Genomic DNA, 8520 nt, shown 5'->3' with positions numbered 1-8520 from the left:
TCAATCGAATCGAAGAAATTCTCATTTCAAACGCTAGATGAATTTTGACCTTGAAGGACACTTACTTATAGCACAGAGGATGTTTAAAGACATTCCCACAACCCAATGGGGTTTCTGACCTTGTATGTCTGGCTTTTGTACACATGCGGTACAGTTGATCATACCTTGCATTGGGCTTGTGTGCAAATATATGATGTTTTCATCCTATTATTTAACATTCAAAACATCGAGACTTAGGAATAAAATTAATGCAGTGGGAAAATATGAATGTTTCCTGTAAGAAAATCAAATATCAGTCATAAGTCTCAACTATTAACTTGTTGGCTGCAGTTTTAAAATTACCATTTTGTGTGTGTGGCAATGGGGACTTTGCCTTTAAAATTAGGTTATATTGATCAAATTTCCCAATCATAGTGCATTGTAGGAATGCCTTTAAGCCTCCTCTGCTTACAGCAGATGTTTCCCACCAGATCCATATTTTGACATTTTCATTATGTCGTGGTATGTCATAGATAGGTCAAATTATACTTTTTGTGAATCTTTATGACCAATACTTTGGCGTGATTTGTTTACAGAAGTTGAGCAATTTTTAAATCTCAACCCTGTTGTATGAAATGTGACCCTTTGAAAAACTCCGAATCAAAACAAACAAATTACGCCATCGCTACACATGCCACAAATTAAAACCATTTAATTAATTGGGAGGAATCAGACACACGGTTGTTTGATGGCATGTAAAACTGAGTCATTTTAAAGAAAAGTTGAACTATGATGGCGCTATTGATCTAAAATCTTGTTTGCATCTTTACAAGGCGTACACGCTTTGCGTTTCTGTGGCACCCACATCTTTCATACCACATTATTAAAATATTATCTTGTAATATTAATATTGGTATCTCAATTGTAAATTATTTGGCATTGCATTGTTACTAATTTATTACAAAATGTTTTTTTCTATATCATGTTATTTATATGTATGTGTGTTGAGATGAAAATAAAACTGAGCAGAACTGAACTGAACTGGCGTAGACACTTGTAAAATGGTATTAGAACATCAGCAAACAGACTAACAAATGACAGGGGAATTTTCAAAAAACTTTTTATCATGAAATGTAAGGTAGAACTCATATTATTTGGATAATTTTAATTTAAAATGTATGTAAATAGCGCCCTCAATTTGCACAGAAATGCACAAGTTATAGAATTAAAATGACCACAAAACCAGAAAAGATGAATAATTTGATATAGAAACAAAAATCTATGTTAAAAATTGCTAGCTAGTTCAGAGGGCGTCATCAGGTGATGACGTCACTCAGTCAAGACCATAGACCAGCTGCTCAGACCACTGTGAGAAATCAAATCCTAAAAGGATGCGAAACTTGCTGACTTCGACCACAATTTTTTACCAAAAGCTCTAAATTTACAAATATTGATACCAGTAAATGAAATTAGGTGCATTTTCACGCAGAGATAAATTGCATATTGATCACACCATGCCCGCTTGTACAAGAAATGTTGTGTAAATCATGCTTTTCTATTGAGCAATTGAATAAACCGCGCTTTGCGTCGGGCACTTGGAATAGTCGACACGAGCTCATATAACGGGTATTAAAGCAACCTTACCACGCCTTGCAATTTCTAATGTTTGATATTCTGAAAATGCATCACATTTAAATTGATAAAAATCAATTCACAGCCATTGGTATCATTTGTAGTGTCAACATACTGCATACGACTGTATCAAACAACTTGTTATCACATGATCAGGTTTAGATATATCCGGGGGGGGTCTTCGAAAAAATTACGGTGATGTGACATGCAGACATTCGGATGCTGACTTTCTCTGTACCTACTTTTTGCTGTTTTTGCCACCCATCAGTATACCAATTTTTCACAAAAAACATCCAAAAAGCACCCAATTTTGCCCTAATTGGACACTTTTAGGGGCACTTTTGCCCAAATGCGTCCAATTGGGCGCATTGGTCTCCACTGAAAACCCACCCATCGATATACCAAAATTGCTGAAAAGGTATCTCAAAACCGTGGCACACCCCGTATACCTTCAACCAGGGAGAACCCCCTCCGGGAGATACAACGAGTCATTGGAGTGAGGACTTTCTTTTTGTATTGTGTGTATGAAACTTACGGAGCCCCATGGGGGACATGTAACAATATTTTAACATAATTATCCCGGGATGATTATCCCGCGATAAACATTTTATCCCGGGATAATCATATTAACCCGGGATAATTATCCCGAGATAATCATGCTATCCCGGGATAATATAATTATCCCGAGATAATCATGTTATTACGTGATAACATAATTATCCCGTATAATCAATGTTACTCACGCAAATAGGGTCAATTTGGTAATATACGTCCGTATCATAGGACGTTATATGATTATCCCGATATAATATGATTATCCCGAGATAATATGATTATCAATGGCGCATTGGTCACCACTGAAAATCCACCCATCGGTATACCAAAATTGCTGAAATGGTACCCCAAAACCGTGGCACATCCCCGTATACCTTCAACCAGGGAGAACCCCCTCCGGGAGATATATAACGAGTCATTGGAGTGAGGACTTTCTTTTTGTATTGTGTGTATGAAACTTACGGAGCCCCATTGGTGGCATGTAACAATATTTTTTGAAAATTATCCCGAGATAATCATGTAATCCCGGGATAATTATCCCGATATAATCATGTTATCCCTATATTATTTTGTTATCCGGGATAGTCAGATTATCCAGAGATAAACATATTATCACGGGATAATATTATCCCGGGATAATTATCTCGAGATAAACATATTATCCCGGGATAATCATGTTATTCCGTGATAACATAATTATCCAGTTTAATCAATGTTACTCACGCAATTACCGTAAATTTGGTAACAGACGTCATATGACGTAATATGATTATCTCGGGATAATTATCCCTGGATAATATAATTATTCCGGGATAGCATGTTTATCTCGGGATAATTATCCCGGGATAATCTGATTATCACGTGATGATATGTTTATCTCGGGATAATCTGATTATCCCGGGACAAAATGATTATCTCGGGATAATTATTCCGGGATAATCTAACTATCCCTGGATAACATAATTTACTCGGGATAATTATCCCTGGATAATATGATTATCCCGGGATAACATGATTATATTATCCCGGGATAATATGATTATCCCAGGATAAGATGATTACCCCGGGATAATATGCTTATCTCGAAATAATTATCCAGAGATAATATGATTATCCTGGGATAACATGATTATATCAGGATAATTATACCGGGATAATCTGATTATCCCGGAATAATGTGTTTATCTCGGGATAATCTGATTATCCCAGGATAACATAATTATTTTGGGATAATTATCCCGGGATAACATGATTATCTCGGGATAATTTTCAAAAAAATATTGTTACATGTCACCCATGGTAGAAACTCAACGTGTCAAAGAGAATTTGGAAATGAATAGAAATCATCCATTATCACAAAGCTCCTTATTAGGCGAGCCGAAGTCAATTGCTTTTAGGTTAATTAAAAACGCGTAAATATTTTAATACGCATATCGTATATATAACGAACAAAATTGCCTCTTATTCGAGCTGTCATCTTTATTGATCACTAAACACTAATATCGCTGTTAATAGCTGTTAATAGCTACTGAAGCGCCACTTAATAACAATTATTATACTGAAGTACATTACATATAAAAATTTAAAAAAATTGTAGAAAATATTAAAATACAACAATAGCTATGAATTAGAAAGCTATTTTATCTTGGTTTAATTCGACATTGTATATACTTGTATTATAATTCGCAAGTAACGATGGTGATAATGACGGTGACGATGACTAATGATGAGGAGAATACATGCTGGTGACATTATTTTGCTGCTGATATTAATGGTGATGATAATTAAACTGATGATGATGATGGTGGTGATGATGATGATGATGATGATGATGATGATGATGGGGAGAGTGATAATGGTGATGGTCCTGATATGGTTTATATTATGGAAATAATCATGATGATAGTATAAAGTATAATTAAAGTACATAACGATGATAACGACAACGACGACGATGATGATGATGATTATGATGATGATGATGATGATGATGATGATGATGATGATGATGATGATGATGAGGACGATGATGATGATGATGATTATGATGATGATGATGATGATGATGATGATGATGATGATGAGGAGGATGATGATGAGGATGAGGAGGAGGAGGAGGAGGAGGAGGAGGAGGAGGAGGAGGATATGCTATAAATAGTAAACCTACCTGATAAAAGACAGAGTAGGAGCAGAACCGGCAGCCGGTCTACATAATTGTTTTCTACTGACCAATACATATTGCAAAGTTTCAATATGTGCAATTCACATTTTGAAGCTGCGAACAAATTAAAAACATAGTATCAAATAGTATGGGTTTACATGGCAACGCAATGCTTATTAGCTATAAATATCATTAATTGCCATAAAACTTGAATTATTTAACTCGCGCGCAAAACCTACAGAAGATATGGCATCCAATGTTCGTTTTAATAATGCTAAAACCTTTTCCGGCCTAAATTATTCATTGAGAGCAAAGTGTTTTGTGTTCTGAATGTATAATTATAGTATATAAATACTGCGCCAAAAATAATCACAATTTCCAAACTAAACAGTATTGGGGTATATTTGTTATTTTAATCGATGCACTAATAATACTGATAATAATAATAATAATAATAATAATAATAATAATAATAATAATAATAATAATAATAATAATAATAATAATAATAATCTTAATAATAATAATAATAATAATAATAATAATAATAATAATAATAATAATACCAATAATAATAATAATAATAATAATAATAATAATAATAATAATAATAATAATAATAATAATAATAATAATATTAATAATAATAATAATAATAATAATAATAATAATAATAATAATAATGTTATAAATAATGTTATCATCAGCAAATGAATTAATAAGAAAATGGAAAAAGAATTAGGAGGTAAAAAGAATTTTCATTATGTGTACGTTTTACAGTTTAAAATCTTCTAATTCTGTCAAGACCATCTGTGATGATTAAGTGGCATGGTTAAACGTTTAAATGATATTGCTGCTTTGTATATTATCTAGATATATTATATAAATATATTGTTAATATTCAATTGAATTCAATTCAATTTAAGTTTATTGACATTATCTCAACCTGACATAATGTAATACAATAATTACACCCATAACCATGGTATAGCACAGGGGTCCTACTTTTCGACTATAAAAGTCATATACCATTATATTTGGTACTAATATATATGTATGGCTCCCCTATATCCAGTGATAGCAACAAAAGCATATGACGTCATAATGTGAGCACACAATTGAAACATTTTGAAATTCTGGCTATATTTGGCTAAACATCATCTACGAATATGCGATTTTCACTAACATGTAAAAAGTCAACATCTCTTGGAATATTTTGCACAAGAGTAAAATTAAAATCGTGGATTTTGCTGTAGAAACCTATGGTGGGCCTTACCACCTCCATGGTAATTTTTAATGGTCCGTCCTACGCCCGAGAATTGGCCGATTACGGCGCTGGGGTAAAAATGCTATCACTAAAATGAGTGAAAAGGATAGATCTACGATTAGCTGAAGTCGTATTGGCGTAAAGATGTTTTTTTTAATGACGGATGAAAAACCTTAGGTGTTAATACACACCATCCCCTTCGCAGTCCTAGGGTTAATTATTATACTAATGATAGTAATGATGTAATGATAATGATGATAATATAATAGTAATAATAACAATAAAGAATGACATGTATAATTATAATAAGAATATGCGACATGAATGTCATGCATACATTTTGATAAACGAAGTAATAAAAATGCAAAGTATATTGTTTTACACTGTTTTCAATCAAAATGCGCATCTCAAAACCACGAAAGCTTTAGTATGTATACAATCATAAAATACGCAGGTTGGTACGTCTTCTCGAAAAATAAAACACATATTTGTTAAAAAATTCCAATTGGTTTTTGGCATACATTAATTTGAGAAGCGACAAGATGTGTGCTAATTTATCATAAATAATATTTCTTTAAATTGAATTCATTCCCTCAATAAATGATGGTAAAGGACTAGGTCCTACTTTCAACTATAAAATAATATTAACGGTATCTACTCACCTAATATTGAATCACATTCGCATAACGCCTACATTTTCATCTCATCAAGTTAATAGATGCAGCATAAACTGAAATAATGACGAGAGAACCCTTAGTTACGCTCCGTTTTCAATAACATATCGTGATATTCACTATTGCCAGCGCCGCAATGTAACCACTGAATTAGGCTACTCCAAACCTTCTATGGCATGCGGGTTCGGTAAATTTTGTACCCAATTGAAGTCAATAGCTGAGATTTAAACTGAACACAATGTCGTTACGTCGAATGTAAATAACCGTATCATGATCCATCATTATCATAGACTTGTTCTATTTTGGTAAAATTGCGTTCTATTCGGCAAGTTTGCGTAAAAACTGGCAACCAATCTATTTTTGTTAATTCAGGTACGCTGAATTCGAATCTCTTGTCAAGCAATATTTTGAGAACATAACAATCACAAAGACTACTAAAATGGCTAATGGTCCCACAATATCGTACTAGGAGCAACATTTAATTGATCCTAATAACACTTTCAAACATGTCGCCTCGTCCCATGGATCACCCAGAAATGTTATTAACATTTAAAACTATTTCATGAAAGACAAACTCCCCTCTTTTTATTGTAAATTCTAAATGTGAAATTTAGAGTAATAGAGGGCCTATATGTTGAAAGTAAAAGTTATGTGAATGAATAATATAAAAGAAACAGGACATTTCCCTACCCGATAAAAAATAATATTACAATAGCAATCAATAAAAAAAAATAATATCACAATAGCAATGTATGTTTAAAATTAATATGGTATCCTTATTAAATTTACGACAATAAATTATTTAATAAAACATTTAGAAAACATCAAGTGGTCCCCGTTTTCTAACTGGGCCACATGCAGAAGCATGGGTCGTAAATCGAACGCTCTAACCATGCATCAGGCCACGGAAAACTGCAATAGATCGATGTATGCAAGTATACGGTTATTTATTATATGAATGGGTGGAGTTGTCCGGAAAGAATAAAATAATTTTGACAAATTAGCCTGGGCTGTAGCAGCCATCAACAATTCTGGATATCAGTATTATCAATATTATTTTCCAGCAGGGCAGGGATTCCCTCTTATTATAACTCAAAAAAATTCCTTGTTTTAGTACTGTTTATATACGGTCACATTAGTAAAACACCTTGATTTGGAAAATAGTGTAAATTTTTAAAGTTTCGCGCATTTCGTGCGAAATTAATCCAAAGTGTATCAACTTCCGGGATCAACTTTTACTTCAAATAGTATAAAACCGAGGGAGCTATGAGCGCAGCTATCCAGCTAAAAAGTTAGAACATGTGCCCCAATTTATCATAAATAAAAAAAATAATGTCTGTAAATAAGATAAATTAAAATCAATTTCTCCGAAAAATGATGGTAAACTCTAAATTATCTACTCACCTAGTTTTGAATCACATAACGCCTATACGGTATTTTCATCTCAAGTTAATGGATATGACACAAACTGGAATATGATAAAGGAACGCGTAACCACACTGTTTTCAATATCATGACATGCAGTATTGCCAACGGCGCGCTTTAGCCACCAGATTAGGTTACTTCTGTCACGATCCGTCGTATATTGTGTTTAATGCAAGCCTATGGTTGATGTTTAAAATTCAAATAACTGTGTCACCATCTCCCCTCTATATTATGTGCAGCTGATGAGTTCCCGTGTATAGTATATTCATGCGCGTATTTTATAGCTTATTAATCAAAAGCTAATTTAGCTAGTCAAGAAATATGATAAATTAGGCCGATTCACCAACAATAAATGATGTGATGAACAAAACGTATTGTTCATTCGGTTGCAAAGAGCCTTAGCAGCGACATACTTTCTGTTCTAACCTTTCAATATGAACTAAAAGCTAATTCTAGCATGTCAAGAAGCGTAGTTCTTCCAGCATTTCATTTAAATGATTGATATGCCTATTGTGTAATGCACCCAACGATTAAATTTGATGAACATAACTTATTGTTCATTCGGTTGTTATTAACAACGATGATGCAAAGAGCCCTAGCAGCGACCTACTTTCTGCTTTAGCTTTTGAATAGAAACTATTCTTTTAATACTATAATTTTTAATACTTTATATTCATCTCAACAATAAATTTGATCTCAAAGAAAAGTTTAAAACTATTCAGCAACACTCACGTATGTGTCCGAATAATTTCAGAGTAACCATACTCCGCCATCAGCAGTTTCATACAGGTGAATGACTGATGTATGACCTTTACTTCTTGACAATG

This window comes from Amphiura filiformis, unplaced genomic scaffold (genome assembly GCF_039555335.1).
Source record: "Amphiura filiformis unplaced genomic scaffold, Afil_fr2py scaffold_34, whole genome shotgun sequence".
Taxonomy (NCBI): domain Eukaryota; kingdom Metazoa; phylum Echinodermata; class Ophiuroidea; order Amphilepidida; family Amphiuridae; genus Amphiura; species Amphiura filiformis.
This window is presented reverse-complemented; position numbering follows the sequence as displayed.